The following is a 21,735-nucleotide window of genomic DNA, read 5'->3' on the forward strand; positions in this document are numbered from 1 at the left end:
CTACCGATCCTGCAGAACTATGTTACTGTGGCTAATATCTCACACCCGGAAGGGTTCTTTCTATAGGTGGAAGTTGAACAATCAGTTACTCAGTGCCCCTTGTCGGCCTTGCCTCATGTCAGGAAAGTACACAGAGGTGCAAGAGGGCTGCTCCGTTTGTCCACTGTGGTCCCTCTGGCTTACTGGGAGAGAATGATTTGATGGTGGAAGATTTGGAGGGGCATAGGCCCTTATCCCCTCTTTTCAGTAATCCGGCTTTTTCCCCTGGCTTGAGATGAAGGGATTTCTATGAATGGCAGAATGGTGGTCTTCTACACCTGAGTCAGTTGTATTGCTTGGGCGTCCACCTCACCTTTGAGGGATGAAGGAGGCTTTTGGCGTCCCCGAGTCTGAACGTTTCAGGTACATACAGCCCTGCCATTGGATTTTCAATCCGGGGATTGTCACTGCTGGAACTCGCCCTCTCACCACTTTTGAGCTTACCGTGAAAGAAGGCTCACCTAAACATATGATTTCCAGGTTGTATAAACTCCTGGACAGATCCAACACCTCTGCCAAGTTCTCATACATGTTGCATTGAGAGAGAGACTTGAAAGGATGTATCTCAGGGAACGCCTTGTGTAAGATCTGGGCAAGGACCGCCATCTCTTCACAAAGCGTTACTAATAAGGAGAATGCCTACATGGTATTTGTACCCGACCTGTCTTCATAAAATGAACAGTTCAATATCCCCATTTTGCTGGAGGAAGTGCAGCCATCTTGGTGATTTCCTCCATCTGTGGAGGCATTGTGGCAAGGCTCACTGATTCTGGAAAGAGTGCTGTCTCTGATTAAGGACATTACGGGTTCCTCATTGCCTGTGTACCCACTGGTGGTCCTGTTGGGGGCACCAGTGGATTCAATCTACCCACTGAGGGGTACCAGGGCTGCTTTGATTACCCACTTATTGCGGGCTGAGCGCATTGACCTGGCTAGGATTTGGAGGCTGGCAGAGGGCCCACTGATAAATGTTTGGTGGTACAAGGTTTGATAGATAGCCGTGGTGGAGAAGGTTTGTGCCATTGCTCAAGGCTGCCTGCCCAATTATGTTTTGATTCGGCTTCCCTTATACGAATTTAGTGAAACATATCCTCTTGATCAATTTGGCCTCAAATGCTACGATCCTTTTTGATGCTTTGAAAATTGGTGTTGTACCAATATTGTGGGGTGAGCTCTGTTGGATGTGACCACCCTTGCTGTACGTTTGACGGTTTAGCCTTTACTTGCTCCGTATGACACTTCTTTGTATTTACTGGTTCTTTTGATTTTTTTTTTACTACTTTGAAAACTGATAAAGTCTTTAAGAAAAAAAACATAGGGCCCATGTTGCTATGTGTTCAGCAACTGACATGTTGAATGTATTGAAGGATCAATTAAATGAAATATTCCAATAACTAATGAATTGGTGCATTTAGAATTACCGTGACATTTAGCATGAATCCACAGTGCTAAAAGCACACTCTTAAACACAGAATACAATACTAATTCTCAAATTGGGTATACACGTTTTAAACACAGGTTGAAATAAATAAATAAATACAAAAACGTATACATTTCCCTTGTAAACTGAACATATTAAAAAAATACAATGGGGCAGATTCTCAAAAACTAACAGAAAATAAATGCAGAGTGCAGGCTTTTTAAGTCTGGCAAGAGAAAGATTGCTCTCTGCCAGCCCATGGCAGGTACAAGTTTACAGAGAGACTAGCAGCTCTGTCAAGCATGACCTATGCATCTTTCTGAAAATGTAATTCCAACAGCACCCCTTGTTTAAGAGTCGGTGAAGCTAAGTAGAGGAGTTTTGTAAAATATGTCTTTAAAATCATGTTTTGTCTTCCTGCTGCTTGGTACAGTCACTGTTTATTTCACTTCAGTGCTTCATTACATTTTCCTGGTTTCATTTTTTTTTGTATTATTGCATATGGCTGCCTCTGCTCGTGTTGTTAAATTGCATAAGAAGTAAGTTCCCAATCCACAATGGCTACGGAAATTCTTCAGTCCTTTCTTCATATCCATAGTGGAGCCCAGGCAGTTTGAGACCAATCTATAATTGCCGACAATTCTATGACAAGGCTGTAGGCGAGCATTTTGCTTCAACTTTTTTTATTACTATTCCTCAGCAGTTCAACAAACATATATGTAACAACTCTGAAAAGTGCTCAACAGTAACTTTTCCATCTTAAAACTACAATCCCCAGAGTGTCTGTAGTCCATCTCCTTCCAGCCCAGCTATGACCCACTTCCTGTCTCTGGGCCCCTCCTCTTCTTTTACTGCTTTTCAAGCAGATGAGTACCTTTTCTATTCCTCTCCGTGTGTCAGATGTTCGAGTGAAATATAAAGCTGACTGATGGGAGGGAATGTTTGTGAATGAAATGTGCAAAATACCGGAAGGAATTAGGCAGCTTTTCAAAGCGCAAATGTATATATCTTAGCACAATTAATATAATACGCGGTAAGCGACAAGCAGCTATTATAGATAAGGATACAGCAGTGCCAGAGGACGCGTGTAACAGGTAAGCAACGTTATATCCTCCGTGAGGCGAGCGGCCCAGTGCCGTAATCTCGGCACGCAAGGGGTATAGCTCGACCTCGCGTATCGTATGGTAAGCGCTTCCGGGCCCATCAGGCAGACAGAGCGTGAGCGTTCACAGTGCTTCAGCGCCCACCCTTGCAGAGACAGGGCCAGAGTGCTCGCGTATTAACGCGAAGACGCATGCATGCGCCACCATACAGGGCGACGAGAGAGTGAAGTGAACATCAGGCCTGGCGGTGACTTGGCTCTTCATAATTCAAAATGATATTGTGAAATAAGCGATCCCAAGAATCGCGGAAACAGCAGAGGCCACGCGAATAGCGAGAAGCCTCAGGAGTGTCAACTGAGCCACGAGCCAGCTGCCAACACGGGAATTCTTCCCCCTCATGTAAGCTCATGACAATAGAGCTCCACGTGTTTCAGACAGCGGCGAACGCAGGAGAAAGCAAGTTTTCTCGCGAATGGTCCGATTGAAGAGAGAAAGACCAGATTGACAGCCTGATGCAGCCACAATAAAAAAAGAAAATTAAAAAAAAGAATAATCATTTTGTAGAATACTAAGCATCACACTAGGAGCAGTGGGCGTGCTAGAACACCTGATTCAGGTACAAAGGCACACAGCACTATTCACAAAATGTCTGAATTTGAGTGGAGCGAGGAGGAACAACCTCTGGACCTCGCGGCCCGCTTCAAAGAAGTGCTGGGGTGAGACCCCTACAAGAAAGGCTAGAGACACTAGAAGCTATGCTCACGGAGCCCAATGAAGGCACCACAGAGAAGGATCGCACGCCCACAGGACCCGCAAGAACAGGGTCAATAGGGAGTACTTAGGCCCGCAAGAGGAAATCCTGTGATGACCCCCAGGGCCCTTTGGATGAGGCGGAAGAGAAGGCCCCAGAGGTTGCTGATGCTTTCGCTAAGCTTAAAGAGGCTTACCTTCAGCGCCAGGCAGTGCCAGACCTCGTGACCCCCACTCCTGGGGAAGAGAATACAGGAGATGACCAAGGCTTAGAGGAAGAGCCAGCAGGAGACCTGACCTCTCAAGAGGGAGAGGAGATTACAGAGGATGATTGGGCAGGGCCCAGCGGAGGTAAAAGAGCCCATAAGGAGAAGCACCTCCACAAGGTGCAGGAGGACATGTTTGATCCAGATAGTATCCGGAACCCAAGGTCCATGGAATGACAACCCTCCCCCAGAGTAGCCCAATACATGACGGTGAGGCTACGCAAGGCCCTCGATAAGATGGTGAGGCAACGCCTGCGAGTGGAATGTCCTTGCCCAGACCTCGCAGGAAAGGTAGCTGAGACCCCCGAGCTGGATCCCAAGATGCTGACATTTGTGTCAAAAACCAGCAAGGATCCCTGCAAGGGTATCGACAGGTCATGGAGGAGCTGCCAGGAAAACGTACTACACTTGGCAGGACCACTCGCGAAGATCATGGATCTAGCGGAGAGAGCGAAGGACACAGAGGAGGAAGTAGACCCCCACGCACTAGCAGGCTGGGCACAAATAGAAATGTGCCTTCTAGGAAATGCAAATTGTGCAATTGCATCGGAGAGAAGGAGAGGTCTGCTTCTAAAAATCGACTCGAAACTGAGCGACCTGGCATCCTATGAGGCCAGAGAAGCAGCCCAAGGACTCCTTTTCGGAGAGGCATTTGGGAAGGAAATGAGCCGGTTCGTCGTTACCTATCCCTCATTAAAAAAGGCTCAAGCATCCATTTGAAACATTTTCCCAAGTAGAGTTTTTGGCGGACCGGCCGCTTCAGGGGTCGTGCGGCCAGTCGAGGACAGAGAGGAAAAAGACCCTCTAACCCCAGAGCACAATACTGCTAAAATAAACAGCAGGACACCTTCTTCCCATCCAGAGGGCGGATCAGGACGAAGTCAAGGAATCACCCCAGGTGAGAGCAATGGTATATCCCCCAGTAGGAGGGAGGATGTAGAGCATTTGGGAGAATTGGCGCGTGCTTTCCAACAACGCTTTGATATTGCAACCCGTCAGAGGTTTACAGCTGGATTTCTTGGAGACACCAGTCCAGCCATACTGGCCACACCAGCAAAGCTTAGCGAAAGCGGAGCAGAAATGCTTACACAGCGAACTAGCACAGTTAGAACAAAAAAACGCGATAAAGAGATGTGCGACAACCCCCAGATTTGTGAGCAATATGTTTCTAGTACACAGGAAAGAGAAAATCTGCCCTGTTATAAACCTGAAAGAACTGAACGGGTGGATTGTGTACAGGCACTTCAAGATGGAGGGCATCCATCAGCTCAGAGACTCGCTGAGAGAGGGAGACTGGCTGCCACGGCTAGACCTAAAGGATGCATACCTAACTGTTCCTATACAAGAGGAATACAAGACATTCCTAGCTTTTCGCTGGAATGGACAGCTTTGGCAATTCAAGCAATGCCCTTCGGTCTTGCATCCATGCCCTGGGTGATCACGAAAAACGAGGATCGAGAAGCGCTAGCCTACCAGACAAACTGTGTGCAGAGCCTACTGGAGTCACTAGGGTTTTTAGTGAATCTAGAGAAGTCAGATACCACGCCAGCTCAGAGACTAGATTTCCTGGGGTTTGTGTTAGACACCAAGAAAGCTACACTAGAACTTCCTGCTCGGAAGATAAAAGATATCAAAAGAGAGGTCAGAGTGTGCTTAAGCAAACAGTGAGTCTCGCTCAGGGTACTGGCGAGAATGGTGGGACTATTGGCAGCATCCATCCAAGCCATATTCCCAAGTCCTTTGCATTATCATGCACTGCAGAGGCTGAAGATAAGGCACATGCAACAAGGCTTGAGATACCATCAGCAAGTTCCACTGGATCAAGAATCCATTACAGAGCTGGAATGGTGGTTGAAGAATATGGGCGCGCCATCTTCGGAGACCGACCAGATCTGATAATCGAATCAGATGCCAGCCGGAGAGGCTGGGGAGCAAGATGTGGGAATCTAGAGTCTGGGGGAAGTGGAGCGAAGAAGAACTTTGCCTACATATAAATTATCTGGAGCTCCTAGCAGGCTCTTTTGCTATAAAGGCATTCACAAAAGGAATAGTGAAGTCATGCGTACTACTGAAGATGGACAACATATCAGCAGTCCAATACATAAATCATCTAGGAGGGACGAAGTCCAATTTGCTAGCAGAACTAGCGAAGGACCTATGGAACTTCTGCCTACAGTCAGAGACGTTGGTGACGTCGGAATACCTGCCCGGAACCTTGAACGTGGTGGCAGACTGGAACTCACGGTACCTGACAGACTTCAGCGACTGGAGACTAGAGCCAGCAGTGTTTCAGACGATGAACACGAGATGGGGCGCAGTACACATTGACCTCTTTGCATCCCAACTCAATGCACAGACAAGAAAATATTTCAATTGGAGGCTGGACCCGGGTGCGCAGGGGCCTGATGATTTCCTACAGGATTGGACAGGCGGTCCGCACTATACATTACCCCCCTTCGTGATGTTGAGCAGAGTTCTAGCGAAATGTCGGAGGGAGAGAGAGAAATAAATTTTAGTAGCACCACTGTGGAAATCACAAGTGTGGTTCCCGACATTGATGGAGCTGACAATAGACTTCCTGAGAGTCCTCCCCGAAGGAGACCAACTGCTCACGGACTCAACTGGGCTGTGTCATCCTCTGAGAGTGAGAGGGACGCTGCCACTTGTCGCGCGCAGGATATCAGGAGACGCTGGACGTTGACCACTAATACAAAGGTTCCGGGTGGTAATTTGTTGGCAACGTCATTTTTGCGCAATTCGTGGATTGCAGTCTTGTCATTGCTAGGTCGGGATGCATTTAAGTGTAGGAGTGCCTCTATCTGGCTGAATCCTAGGATTAGGGATCATTCAAGGACAATTTTTTTGCCTGATTGGTTTTTGATGGGTATTAAACAGGTCTCCGATTTGGGGAAAGATGATCGATGGTTGACGGCTGCTGAGCTGAGAGAGAGATGGAATTTTGATGGTTTATCAGACTCTGTTTATAGATGCCTAAAGAGGGGTGTTGGTGAGGTGGACTGGTCTGACTCCTTGGATGTGAGCGCTTTTCTGACTGATTCCAGTGGGAAGAGTGGTGGTCTGGCCAGTAGACTTTACAAGCTAATTGTGTCACATTACCGGAATAATGACAATTTACGGAGAGTTTGTAGTGAGAGGGTTGGTTCAGAGATTGATATTGATGATTGGCAGAGTATGTGTGGTAATGTCTCTTTGTGTTCGCTGAATCTTAGTGAACGGTCCCGACAAATCAAGATTCGGAATCTTGTCTATTGGTGTCCTGAAACACTTCATAAAAGAGGCATGTCTGACAGTACAGGCAGTTGGGTCATTGGAACACATGTTGTGGAGTTGTGTGAGGGTCAGAGATTTTTGGAGTGAGGTTTGTGATGTGTGTGTCAGAATTGCTGGAGGAAAGCCTGTCCTTGATTTTAGGAGGGTAATCTTGGGTGATGATTCAGGGTTGGATGATGTCAGTTCCGCCCACAAGAAGTGGATTTTCCGCGCATTCATTGTGGCCAAGAGGCTGATTCTCCGTGGGTGGAAAGGGCGGGTCCCTCCTTCCTTCGAGGAGTGGATCCAGGAAATGCATTGCCTGTCAAGGACTGAAAAGTTAATATATAAATTGAAATGTAAATTGTCATCATATGAGAAGATCTGGAACGTGTTTAATGACTTCTTTTACTGCTAGTTTTTGTACATAGTGTTACTGTATTATTGCTTGTTGCTGTGTTCTATATATTGTATATATTATAAATAATTTAAAACATTTTTAAAAAACATTTTTTTTAAAAAGAGACGCTGGGTGCTGCCGGGAATTTCGGCGCAAGCTGCGGAGCTTATCTCTGAATCCTGTGCTCCATCTACTAGGAGAAGCTACGACGCGGCTTGGGCCAAGTGGACAAGCTTGTGCAAAGGGAGAAGTTTTCATCCCGTTTCAGCTCCTGTAGTAGCAATATTAAACTTGCTAGCGCAATTATTGCAGAACGGGAAAGCATTTCGTACAATAGGAGCATACAGGTCAGCGATTTCGGCTGGAGACACCTTCCAATTGAAGGAGTCCCAGTGGGAGAACATCCAGCGTAGTCAGACTCATCAAAGGAGCAGTGTGGGATGTGACAGCGGTTCTCCGTTTATTAGGAGATTGGCCAACAAATAGGTATCTGTCTCTAAAACAGTTATCAGGCAAACTGGCAATGCTTTTATGCCTGATATCTTGTAAGAGAGTGTCTGACGTTAGAACATTAGAGATTAACAGGAAATCTTTTGGCCCAGAAGGGGTAACCTTCTCAATTGCAAAGAGAACTAAGACAGGGACGACGACGGTTCATTACCCCTATTTCCCGAGCAAGGCTAAATGGTGCGTAGCAGAATGTATTAAGGAATATGAGGCGAGAACAGCAGAAAGCAGACCAGCGGGTACAACACATTTGTTAATAGCGTGTAGAAGGCCTTTTCACGCAGTTACGACAGCCACCATTGCAAGATGGGTCAAAGAAGTAATGCTAGCAGCAGGTGTGAATGTATGAATGTATGGAGCTCATTCATTGAGAGGAGCGATGGCTTTCAGAGCCTTTATGGTGGGAGTATCGCAAAGAGAGATCATGCTAGCAGCAGATTGGTCGAGTGATCGTACATTTAAAGAGTTTTATTTTAAACCAACTGAAAGTCTAGCAGTAATGGTATTGGGGAAGCTTTGAACAAGCATAATGCTCGTCTCCCGTCTTGTCATAGAATAGAGATTGACCCTGCTAACTGTGCAGGGAGTATTAATTCTATTAAAGACTAGGAGGTGAGCATTAAATTCCCACCCAATTATGTATTGTCTAATAAAGGATATTAAAGTATGGATTATGACACTACATGGGCACCACCCTGAAATTTCTCTATTGTATATTCCATAGGGGAAGAGCAGAAGAATAGCTGAGATCAGAGGTGAGGAGCATGTTAGCTCAAGGATCCGAGAGGTCATCGACCGTTCAGTTTACAAGTTCAGAGTCTTCGCACAGTTGGCGGGACAAGGTTATGGATGTAAAGGACAGTTCAGAGCACGTAAAAGCAGAGGAGGAGCCCAGAGACCGGAAGTGGGTCATAGCTGGGCTGGAAGGAGATGGACTACAGAGAATATAGGGATTGTAGTTTTAAGATGGAAAGGTTACTGTTGAGCACTTTTCAGAGTTGTTACATATAAATTTGTTGAACTGCTGAGGAGTAGTAATAAAAGAAGTTGAAGAATAATGCTTGCCTCCTAGTCTTTAATAGAATGAATACTCCCTGCACAGTTAGCAGGGGTAATCTCTATTGCTGAGCAACTTCTCCAGTCCTTACTTCCTCATCATATAACAGTGTCAATTTTGCAAGGGCCAGTGGAGCTGTTTAAGCGGGGTACAGATTTGCTGAATGGTGCCTTTAAGGGCTTAAGATTTGTTTTGATGCTTCATGGTACTGTGATTTGTTTCACTATTGTGTTGTTAGTGTAACTGTCTGCATTGGGGATAGCATTTTGATTTGTTGCATGATGCTTCAATAGCATTTTGTGTTTCTATGCTGCGTGTACAATCCAGTGCCCTATGGGGTGAATGGGTAGTGCTGTGCAGTCTGGTAAGTGCTAGGATGTTTTAAAGGAACAACTTTCCAGGTAGGAGGCAATCCAGGCAAGAGCAGATTTGCATCGTGGGGTTCCTGGGCAGTGAGGAGGAGAGAGGAGTGATTGACAGTGTTTAATGCGGCATGACAAGAGTGTGCAGTGGTGAGCAGTAGAAAGAGAGCCCGAGACATTCCTGACTGCAGTACAATCAGGGACACTGTCACAGACATAGAAATTTCAATTTGTAGTAAGGGAAATCATTAGGAGAATTTGCAAACCAATTGAGGATTAAAATGTGAACCCTTTGATAATGAGAGCAATAGTTAATGTTAATGTTAAAGGATATTTGTACCGTGCACTATCACCTCCGGAGTGGTCCCCTGGTGCTCTGGTGGCTCTGAAAAAAAGAGAGGCGGGTTGGGGGGTGAGTTAGTGGGAATAAGCTGCAAAAGTGCAAGAGAGCAGTGATGTGCTGTATGTATAATAGCACACCACTAAGTACCTTAGACTTCCATACAGAACAACTACCAAAACTCCTTTACAGCAAAGGCTCCAGAGTTGTAAAAAAAAAAAAGCTACAGAAACACCATAGCCACAAGTCGAAGACCCATCATGGCCATTGTAAGAGAACCATTTTTTAGTGCTTAACAAAAACGAACTTCACTTATGCCAAAACATTCAAATGGAGTAAAGATGTTCCGGTTGTTTTATGATTCTCTTGCGAATTGTCATGTGTGATTTTTTATCTTTCTTTGCATGTCGGAACAGGCTGACTGTGCTGTCAGCGCATGTGTGCTTTAGGCTGCGTACTGTGTTCTGCTGTGGCAGAGCTGGGATGCTGTTATTATTGTTGGCAGCTCTTATACTTCACCTCACCCCCCCCCTGCTTGACTGTGATCCAGTGGATTTGATTTAAGTAACCAAATATTACACATCCCAGAATGCAATTGATGGAGAAATGGAAGCACAGCCCTTTTGAAACCATTTGCCCACTTCAATGGTAGTGCCCATAGCTGGGCCTTTACTGTGGGAAAGGGGCAGTAGGTATACAAGGCTGGTGGCTATCAGAAGCAAGCAAGAAGTAGTCATTCCCACAGCATTTACTTGGGAGTCGCAATTTCGACAGGCGGACAGATTAAACTCAAGTACCTTCGTCAAGTTCATTACTAGCACTGGGCACCCAGGAGGCATTGAATTGAGTTGATGTTTAGATTTTTGACTGATGAGAACATTCCTTGGCCTCAAGCAGCTTCTATGGACTATTAGTACCCAGGGGGCAAGCGGGGGCCTGGCAGCCTCTCAGCCAACGAGGAGGCTCAGAACGGGGGCATTACCAGCAGTAATCCCCCCACTCCAAGCCGACTCACAGGTGGAGGCTGCCATCTCCCCCGCCATGGAACCAGGTAAGTGTGGTCAACCCCCTCTCCCCTTCCTCCTCCCAGAGGCTGCCATCTCCCCCCGCCATGGAACCAGGTAAGTGTGGTCAACCCCCTCTCCCCTTCCTCCTCCCACTCCCCCAGAATTCCCTCACCGCCCCCCCCCCCCCTCACCCCCACTTACCTTCTTTTCAGTCCATTTCGGGAGTGGACGTGCTGGGAACACTTCTGTCCCCAGCGTGTCTGCTCCCGATCTGCAACAGGCCATCATGGAAAGGAAGAAGAGACTATACTTAGTCCCTTCTCTCCTTTCCATGGCGGCAATCTTTTTAGATTACTTTTTTCAATGGCCGCCATGGAAAGAGAAAACAGACGTTGTTTTCCCTTCCCCGGCAGTCATTTTTTTGTCATTTTTATTTTCCTGTTCCGCCAGAGCGTTTCGTAACAGAACAAAACTGCTTTTAGTACCCCGGTTTTACGGTCCAAGGTACTAATTGCAATAAGCCCCTCACAGGGGGGGGGGCATTATCACTTCAGGTAATGCCCTGGGCCTTCGTTAACCATGGGCCCTGGGGCATTACCAGAAGTGGTAATGCTTCCCCTGCGAGGGGTTTATTGCCTAAATAAACCCTGCCCAAACCTGCTGCATGTTTTAAATATCTTTAAGATATTAGGTAGAGTAAGGGGGCTGCAGTCAGAAAATTGCTTTTTATATATAGCGCCTTGCTGTAAAGGAACACTTATTCTATATCTCGTTAAAGGTCTGCACTAGACAACAAGGTTAAAAAAAAGTTAAACATGAGCACTAGACAACAAGCAGGAAACCAGTACTCCTGGGTGCTCCCCTGGCGAGTGTTGTACTCTCCAGTTCATTACTAATGCTCTTGATATGACCTGTGCCTCAGTGCTTGAGAATTGTGCATCTATCTGTGGGCCATGCATGTGGAGGCATAACAAGTTGACACCTCAGGGCGAAAAACGATACACACGGCATTGCATTTCTGTAACGGCCGCATCTCAAGGAGATTTTGGAGTCAAACTAGTGTTGAAATTTGACAATAAAGAAGCCATTTCGGGTACGGAAAAGCGATACGTTGCAATGTCGCTCTCTCTAGCACAGTGGTCATCTGAAGCAAATCGCTCAAAAAGCTCACCCTTTGGGGATATTCTGATGTCGTTCAAAATGACAGGTTTGTTTTCATTTAAAAATGTTGTTGGTATTTTTTCAAAGCATAGTAAGAGAGCCAAACAAAAGGTTTAAACAGAAGGACATACACACCCGACGTCGATCATTAACATGTAGCAAAGGCATTAAATATATTTATAAGGATATTGTACTCAAAATTAAAGACATGTTGTTCAAATAGTAGAGCCAAATGGAAAGTACACAGCATCACACACTTGCCAAAAAAGCGTTTTTATTCTCATTATATTGCATGAAAGAAAATCATAATAAGGTACCAGCACCTGGGGAGAGACGACAGCCAGGCAGGAGGTCAGGGCACACGGGTAGAATCTGCAGTCAAGGCTGCTTTCTCTCCCAGCCGCCTATGCCGCTCCCCCAGCTCCATCATTCTCTCGGCTTTGCCAATTCCCCAAGACTTTTCCTACTCTCACTCTTGTCTCGCTCCTCCCCACGTCTGCACCCACCCCCATTCCTAACTTACTAGCTCATCACCAACGGCCTCTCCCCCTCGCCCCCCCCCCCGAATGGTAATCGTAAAGGAACAATTTCCCTTTATAGTTTTCGTGCCCGCCATCTTTGTTTGTTTTTGTAGTGAAATCAAGCACTTGAATATTGGTGCAGCACTGATCTCCCTTAATAAAAGCAATTAGCTCTCCAGACGAAGAGGGCGAAGACCCTGTGGTGCTAATAGCCATCACCTCCTTTAAAGGGGGATAGGACTGGCAACAGCTCTGAGGCCTCGCCAAGGACCTCAAGGGGTGTTACCAGGTATGGAGTTGACATGATGTCAATATACTGAAAGTTAGGTACTTTTTGTGAATATATGTGTAATAGGTCTTACATATAACACATTTTCCAATGTTTTTTCTGCTTGGGAGGTTATATTATTCCAAGGTGTTATTAAGTGACACCTGCCAATTTCAAAGAGATACAAGATATGGCCTCTTCCGTGTGGTATTGACAAGAAGAATCACAGCACTAGTGTCATGTCTGCTTCTGCTGTAGCAAATGGTACCAGTCAGGGGTGTTGCTAGGTTTGGAAAAGATCTGGGGCTACGCTAATGTCGGGACTGTCGGACTCAGGGGTGGGTAGTCTTTTGGTTGTAGCCCCCGAGCTTCTATCTGTGGCTACAACCAGAAGATCTGGGGCTATAGCTCCCCCTAGCAACGCCACTGCCCGTCAGAAAGTACAGAGGCTCAAAACTCCACGGTTTCACAGGCAATTGTAATTAAATTGCTTTTTTGGCTGTCATATTCATGAATTGATTGTATTGTCGGATGTGGTAGCATCGGGGTGATTGGTTGCAGAAGGAAATGTCCTTTGTAATTGCAGAGAGGTAGATTCTTTGCAGACTTCCCACCAGAGATGGTGAGACCAGACTCCTTCTGTACTATCTCTCCCTGTGTTGGGCAGTGCCTTTCAGTGTGGTTCTGCGTATAATCAAACACTGAGTTGATGACATCGATGCCACTGTGGAGAGAATGGCAATGTTGGAGCTCGGTGGGTTAAGTGGAAACTGCAAGTACAGGGTTTACTACTATGATGAAGATCGCTATAGTACAGGGACAATACTTGTTTTGGATTTGCTGAGTCACATATCCTTCATCTGTCTGTTTCGCCGGCGTGTTGCAATACCGCGCAGCAATTGTCGAAGTGAGCGGGAATGGTTGGGAAGGGTGTTCGACTACTTTTATTTTTTACTAATAACAGCTGCACTACTTTTGGCAACCACTTTCACCATTCCGGAACTGTTCTTTATGAAGTTAAAGCACACTTCTCCACTTTACCACCGGATATCAGTAACAGCTAAAGTGAAATCTGTTAACTCAATTGGCTGTCAACCAGCATGACTGCACCCCTTGAAAAATGGGTTGCACGTTGCTCCTTTCCACCCTACTCTGTCCCTCGCCGGAGTCAAAGTTCCACTACTTTTTGGTACACTTCTATCACTGCAGAGAAGGCAAGACGCGTTAATAACGGGTAGGCCCCTACAATCTTTCTGGAGCTGAAAAATAGTAATAGCTCAAATGCAGTGTTTTTACACTACCTGTGTGTCCTTCCTCATGAATCAAAGAAATACCAAAAACGTGAAGAGCGCCACATTAATCACCCCTTCTTTTTAAAAAAAAAAAGTAGTTGAGGATATCACACTTAAGACATTGCCATGCATTGGCTATTTCTCCCCCTTTGTAAAGAATAGTTACGTAATGATGTTACATCTGTACACTCGGACGAATAAATGTTGCAATGAAATTAACGTGTAACAACACTCACACAATGCAATTGATAAAGTGAAGAAAACTAGAAGAGAAGTCTTTTATCGCTACTTGTATGAACTGTTTATAAACAAGTAAAACCACAACTAACTATGGTTATAGTTGGAAATATAAATAACCACATTAACACTAAATAACATGGATTCTGCAAAACTAGAGTACAATGCGAATGAATGGCAGGCAGGACAGGGGGAACCAGATGCACAGCTTCTAGGTTCTCACATCTGTGCATTTGCAGCTTTGCTTTTTTTTAAGGTCTGGAAAGCTCCTCATATCCACACCGGCGTCTTTTTTCTATATCCATTAACCTTTTTCTCCAAGTTGTTTTTATTTCTCCCTGAAAACTGAGCAAATGCGATGTACATGAACAGATGCAGGAGCATGGCCGCAAATGCACACAGAAGCACATGCAGCAATGTGCACACATGCCATTGATGCACGTATGATGTAGTGCAAGATGTGACAGGAATGACATTGGTATATACCCATGCCTATTGATTTCCCTACACTGACATCCCCTTTCGGCTTTCTACACAACTCTTTTGAAACCCTGTGCCCATTTTGATGGCTGCACTCAGAGCTTGGACGTTGATACTGTGGGGCCGGGGCATGAGATGGACAAGCCTGATGGCTATCAGAAGCAGGCAGGCCAGTACTCTTTCCCACGGCAATAAATGAAATAGAACCAGGCTTGGACTGGCCTATAGGGCAATAGGTCCATGGTCGAACCAAAAACACAAAATGCTGATGTGGGCCACTTTCTTGGTGAAAGTGGGCTACTTTTTTGGCCAATTTGGGAAATTTTGATGTGTTAATTCACTCTGCAGCTATTAGTTTGGACCAGTGTTTCTGAAAAAATAGTCTTCAAAATGCACAATTTACATCAAACCTTATAAAAAAAACCTCCCCATTAGTTACTATTCAAACAGTGTCACAAAAGGAATGACTAGCCATTTGCAACTGTGGGCCATGTTTTCTTTGGTGCCCTAGACATTTTTATGGCCCAGTCGGACCCTGAATAGAACATTTGATAACAACATACACATCTGTAATGTATAAATGATCTGCAATAAGCATTTATTGCATACTGTCGAAACAGCTTGGCAGAGTTTCACGAACTAAAAGGCAAAAGATATATTGGGAGTCGTGCTTTGCCATTTCGAAAGATGGACTATTCTCAAGTGCCGTTGCCAGTTCCCCTACAAGCATTGGCCACTTCTGAGGCTTTAAATTGGGTAAAAGTGTGAGGTTAGACTTGTGGTGACATTGTGTGGTCTCATCCAGTTCCTCTAGTCTATCACCCTGCTCCAATTTGCCTGTCGAGTAAGTAGCAGAGCAATGTCATTCAATGCACAGCCCTTTGCTGTAAAGGGACCTTATATTCTAGCTTCTCTTCACAAACAATGTAAAGCAGAACTGAAAGGAGAGCACCAGTGAGTCGGCTGGAACCCAGCACTCATGGCTGCTCCCGGGTGCTTGGTGTAACCTCTAGTCCACCAATGATTTTGCCATTACTGCTCCTCAGTGCTTATGTGACGGTGTGCCCATGCTTATTTTGTTCAGGGCAGGTATGTGCAGGCATGATTACTCCTGTTAAATGCCAGGTTGACACCACTTGGCAAAACAATAGCCACAACTTTCCATGGCCGTATCGGCCACATGTTAGGGAGGTTTTGGAGTCCAACTAATGGTGATATGTTCCAACCAAGTAACCATTTCAGGCAAGGAACAAAGCAATGTGCTCCAATGTGGCTCTCAGGGACAGTAGTCTCCTGGAGCAACTCTCTTGAAAATCTCATCCTCTGGACGTGTTCAGGAGTAGGTTTGTGAGAGCCTGGCCTCCTGGTGCACTATGGAAGGCTTGTTTTCATTCCAAAAACTTGCTTGGTATTTCATCAAAGCGTACACAGAGAGTCAAACTGGAGCTTTTAACAGAAGGGCATATAAAAACTGCGAAGGCCGTAAGCATTTAGCAATGCCATTACATCAATATAATAAGGACATTGTACTCAAATTTAAACAAACATTGTTGAACAAGCAAAACCGGTTGGAAAGTACACAGCATCACAGACTTGCCAAAAAGTGTTTTTATTTCTTCATTGTATTATATGAAAGAAAATCTCGATTGGCTATTAGCACACGGGTAGAGGCATCGGCCAATCAGGAGGCCAGTTACATAGGTGGAATCTCCCACTAACTGCCTGCGTCACCTCCCTGCTTCCTGTGCTTCACCCCCAGGTATTTCATTCTTTCTCCTGTGCCATTACCTCAAGATCCAACCCGACTTCCACCGGATTACGCCCCCTCCACCCCCCGCACCCCTCCTCCATTCCCAGCTTACCTGTTCTCCACTGCTAGTTCCTCACTCGGCCACGCAACCTTCTACATCCCGTAAATAGTAAAGGGACTAGTTCACTTTCCTATTTGGGTGCCACCTTTGGGTGTTTTGTTTTTTAAGGACATTGTGCATGGCTGAGCAACATGGTGGTCATTTCTCTGAAATAAAAAAGGCAATTAACACCCCAGGTGAAGACCCCATGGTAAAACTAGCCATCATACCCATGGTTGGGGCCAGTAACAGCCCTGAGTCCTCGCCTAAGTCCCCTGTCTTATCCAAAGTGCAGGGGTAATATATAAATATATATATAGAGAGACAGACAGACAGACAGACTAATAGTATTTGGGGAAAGTTTTACTTTCTTGTTGTGAATGTCAGTATAATAGGTCCTACATATAAGATATATTCCAATGTGTTCACTGCTTGAGAGGGTTTTAACATTTCATTGCGCTGTAACGCCAAGCCCATCAATCTGAGAGAGGAACAAGATATGACCTCTTCCAACAGCTATTGGCAATTTTAATCACAGCACTGTCATCCGTCCTTCGCACTTGTCCTGTAACAATTGGTGCCCGTTAAAAAAGTATTAGAAGGGTGAGATGTCACTGTTTTTACACGCAATTATAATTACATTTCCTGTGTGCCTGTCATTTTCAGAAATTAATTATAGTTTTGGATGTGCTAGCCCCAGGTTGGGTAATTTAGTTCTAAACAATTTTTCATCCTTATTCTTCAATCTCTCTGCTACATTTGATACTGTGCATCACTCAACTCTTCTCTCCTTTCTTTTCTCTGGGATTCTCCAGGTCTTTTTTGCAATGGTTTCCAACCTAACACCCAAAGGTTACTCAGGATCCTGGGATGGCAAGCTGTCTACAACTTATCCTCTTCGATGATGTAGCAGAGGTGCCAAGCTCGATTTGCACGTCAACCGCCCATTTTGAAGTACCTGGAATGTTCACGCCGAAATATGTGACGTATGATGAGCAAATAAACCAGCAGAGAGCCGCAGTTGGGCTCTGTCCAGTACCTATCAGAATAACAGCACCTGTTGAAGTACCGACACCTAAGAAAACATGGACAGTAAGATACCCACTGAGAAAACCATATCGACAAGTGAGACAGAATGACGATTGTCAGAATGCAATACCTGAAGAAGCTCAGAAGATACTGAATGAAGATGAATGATGACATAATAAGAACCCAAACTGACTCACATATAGAAGTGATAACGACCTGGGAATGATGACAAACGAGACGAAATACCATGGATAAGTGACATCCTGAGCCTAAAGTGAAACAATTGATGTCAAGATGTCAGAAAACTACACCATATGTACGATGAAGATATTCACTTAGTTTAAAAGTGTACATATGCAAAGTAACCGCAATAAGCACAGAAATCATGAGGCTTGCTCATGCTTAGTAGTAAGATAGATTGCGGCAAGCGCCACCTGTGCCAAGGTCGTAGAAGCTGAAATAGACCAACAATGGATACAATTAAAGAGAAGAAGAACAGAGTATCCTGTTCAGGGAAGGTCAAGATAAGCCACAGATGCCAGACAACTGGCAGAATTAAATCAAATATATAAAATTGCACGAAGGAAAGGCCGATTTCACGGTGTCAGAATCACGTGACCAGACCAGCAGGAAGGAATGAAACTTTCACACCTACGCATGGACCTTTGCAATACACAGACGCCTTAACTTTCCCAGACCAAGACGCAGACTCGAGACTAACCACAAAGAAATAATTGACACATGACCACTGAGGTGATGATCGATTATAACAATAATTGGAGGGAAGCTGGGGTGCAGACGAACTCCTTGCACCTGGCCGGCTATTCTTCACGCTGCAAAGCGCAAGTGGAAGAGTATGAGTGGGGTTGATGCCAACCCAATCATAGTGGATCATGTAATCTAGGGTCCTATAGTTAGTAGAACCAATGAGACATCGTACTTTTAGTGACGTTTACAGTAGCCATTTTGAAGGAAGGGCTTAGTTGCCCCACCTGCCATTGTTTATCCAATCCCCTCTCCCAGCTACCATATACAGATATAGTACCTATATTAAAGTTACCTTCCTAAGAACCAATCAAGTTGCATGCTAAGTTTTGAGGGTTAAATATCAGTGATAACGAGTTTTTGGTATAAATGTTATGTTTTTTCTGAAATTAAGTGTAGTTGAAGCCAGAAGGAAGATCGAGCAATTGCTGATATTCATTGAACTCCCCGTTTTTTGTACTTGTCATTAAACAGACTCCCTTTGCCAAACTATTGAGTTGTCATTATTATTTGATGCAAGAGTACGAATCTGCATCCCCATCTATCTCAAGGATGCTGCTGCTTATCTTAAAGTGCTGTTTGGAAACCCCCAATCCTATGGGCCAGATGGGGTCCATCCTGCACAATGTGGTGTTCCTCAAGGTCCTGTCCTTGGACCTACCCTTTTCCCGCTTTACACTATCCCTTGTTCATCCATCGCTGCTCTTTTGGGCTTGCTTGTCATTTCTATGCCTTGGATTCACAGATCTTCATTTCTTTTTTCTTTCTTCTTGGATTCTCTTCATTTCATTGTCTCTGTCTTCTTGCTATTCAGTCTTTGATGCGCTCCCATTTTCTTCATCTTAATGTTTCCAAAACAGAGGACATATTTTTTATGGCTATATCTATTCCATTCTACTCCCTCCTCCTGCTCTATACTTTCCCCCTGGTCCTCTTCCTTTCTCTCCATCTGCTTGTAATGTGCGTGTTATCTGTGATCCTACTCTCTCCTTTTCTCTCATAATCTCTTATATTGTCTGTTTCTATCACTTTTATTTTTATTTATTTTTTATTTATTGGTACTTGGTTTAGCAATCAAACCCCTTTACCCTAAAACACAGCATTGATCACAGAACAAGTTATGTCACTCTAGTAGTGCAGGGGAGTAGGAAAAGTAAGAAATAACATGACAATTTTTATCACTAGCAAAGGTCGGGCTATTTCCAATTTGATTTGACATTAATTCCTGCACCCAGCCATTTCCTTACAAACTCTGCCTCCCTCCAACGGGCAACTCCTTCTGTCCGAAATTAACTTATAATCCCTTGAAGGCCAAATCAGTCCTTGCGACCCTCCAAGGTTTTCATTACAATTTTTACAAAGGCTAGAAGCGCCAATGTCAAGGATAATTCTTCTCCCGAAGTCAGCAGACTCCACCAAGCCGCGGCATCAAATGCTCTAGACTCCAAAAAATGTTTTCCCAATATACGGGTATGATCGTCTCTTAAAGCTTGGCAATGTAGACCTAGATGACAAAGAGTTTCTTTATTTTGGCCACACAGCCTGCATGAGAAATTTCGGTCTGTTCGCGGCTTCCTGGCCTCCGTAATTTCCTTTATTGGTAGTAGATTTAGTCGGAAGCGCATACATTGGCAGCAGAGCTTTGCACTTGGAACTTTAAGCTGGACGACTACCCCTCGCCCTTGCTTCTGGAATATGGTTACCATAAATACTACATTTGTTCTTTGCTTCCAAGGAGTTGATCCAAACAAGGTCCACCAACATGCGCTTCACTAAGGTTTGCAGATCGTCTTGGCTGGCGTTTACGCTTGACAAGTGAGAAGTGCAGATCGTGCGCCAATGGTCTAGTAAGGGCTCCGCTTTCCAAGCTAGAGCTTTTTTTTAGCATGGCGATCCCCCGTCTCCATCAGCCCTAAAGCAGTTACTGAGAAATGCCAAGGACTTCCACACTACAGCCATATAGAGTGAATTTAGGCCAAGCTCTACTCTTATCGCCTGTACTGGTGTAGTTTTAGGTAGAGAGAGGATGTGCCTCCAAAATAGCCCTTCAAGGCGAGGCCAAAGATCGTGAGACGGAATAGGCCAAAATTACTGTATGAGAATTACCGACCCCACCAAAAGTCCTAAAACACATTCCACAAAAAGTTTGAACAACCAAAAGTTCGAACTGTTTGCGGTATTGGCTCTTTTGCTGGGGTCGGTAAAAAATTAAACATAAAGACTGTGGGGGCTGCAGGGTTGTCCCCCGCAACACCCTGCTCACTATACTTCACAGTATAGTGAGTGCGGGTTGCAGTGACACCCCTGCAGCTGACCTGCTCAAAAGAAAAAAAAAGAAAAAAGGGGGCTGCGGGGGTGTCCCCCGCAACACCCTGCAGGGGACACCCCCGCAAGTCACCCAACCAAACAAAAAAATTCAAATAAAATAAAAGCTGGGGGCTGCAGGGCTGAGCCCCGCAACACCCCACTCACTATACTATACAGTATAACAAGCAGGTTTTTCGAGGGATACCCCTGCAGTTCACCCGATCAAAATTGAAAAAAAAAAGAAAAAACAAAAGGACCCTGCGGCGCTGGTTCCCAATCACGGAAGTGAAAGGGAACCGGCACCACAGGGACAAAGCACATCGTAAGGAAAGGTAAGTAGGGTGTGGAGTGTGTTGGGTGGGGGTAGGGGTGTGGCTGGGGGTTTGGGTAGGGGTTTGCGCAAATCGGAAATGTTCAGGGGAGAAATGTCCGAAGATTATTTCTAGCAAATAATCTTCGGACATTTCTCCCTCGAAATCTTCTGTTGCGGACAAATCACACAGATTCCGTGAGACAACGCCAATGACGGTTCCGATCCATAAGTCAAAATTGGCGTTCCCTCTTTGCAATAAAAGTCAATCAATGGTTGCATTGTGAATTTGCAGTATCGAAATAAGATCGATCTGGCATGTCCTGCCAAGTTCTTTGTCTTGCTGTACAGGCTTTTCTCTTGGAACACATCAGATTCCCTGTTACTGTGTCTCACACCCCGATATATCATAGAAGCAACCTCTAAAAAATACTCACCTCTCAAAAAACAGGCGTTGCAGTTGTTTTTCCTTCCTGACCTGTCACCCAAGGTCAGTATTCTCGATTTGTTCACGTTCATCTTTAGACCATTGGCGTCGTTGTATAATGCAAACCACTGAGTCTGATCCATCATGATCAAATCGTCCGCGTAGAGCAGTCTATTCACAGGTTCACCTGCCAGAGTTGGTAGAAAGCATCTTGTATTTAAAAACGCCATACTAATGTCCGAAATTAACAGACTGAAAATTGCAGGTGCCAACCTGCACCCCAGCTTGAGTCCATTTTCTGTATCGATCGGTTCGGACAGATTTCTTAAATTGTCCAGTCTGACTGAATTAGAGGTGCCCGTGTGCAATGCCTTTCTCGTTGCCAGTATGATCTTAGAGCATTGCCAATGCAGCAACCTGGACCACAGGATACCTCTGTCCACTGAATCAGAGGCTTGGCCAAGGTCGATCGATGCCACATAGATTTTACTAATTTTCTTGGCCTTCACCCTAATCTTCGGGAAAATTGATTAGGAACAGGTTTAGTCCCATCCCAATACCCTTAAT

Source organism: Ambystoma mexicanum, chromosome 6p (assembly GCF_040938575.1).
Source record: "Ambystoma mexicanum isolate Mex_15411 chromosome 6p, UKY_AmexF1_1, whole genome shotgun sequence".
Classification (NCBI taxonomy): Eukaryota; Metazoa; Chordata; class Amphibia; order Caudata; family Ambystomatidae; genus Ambystoma; species Ambystoma mexicanum.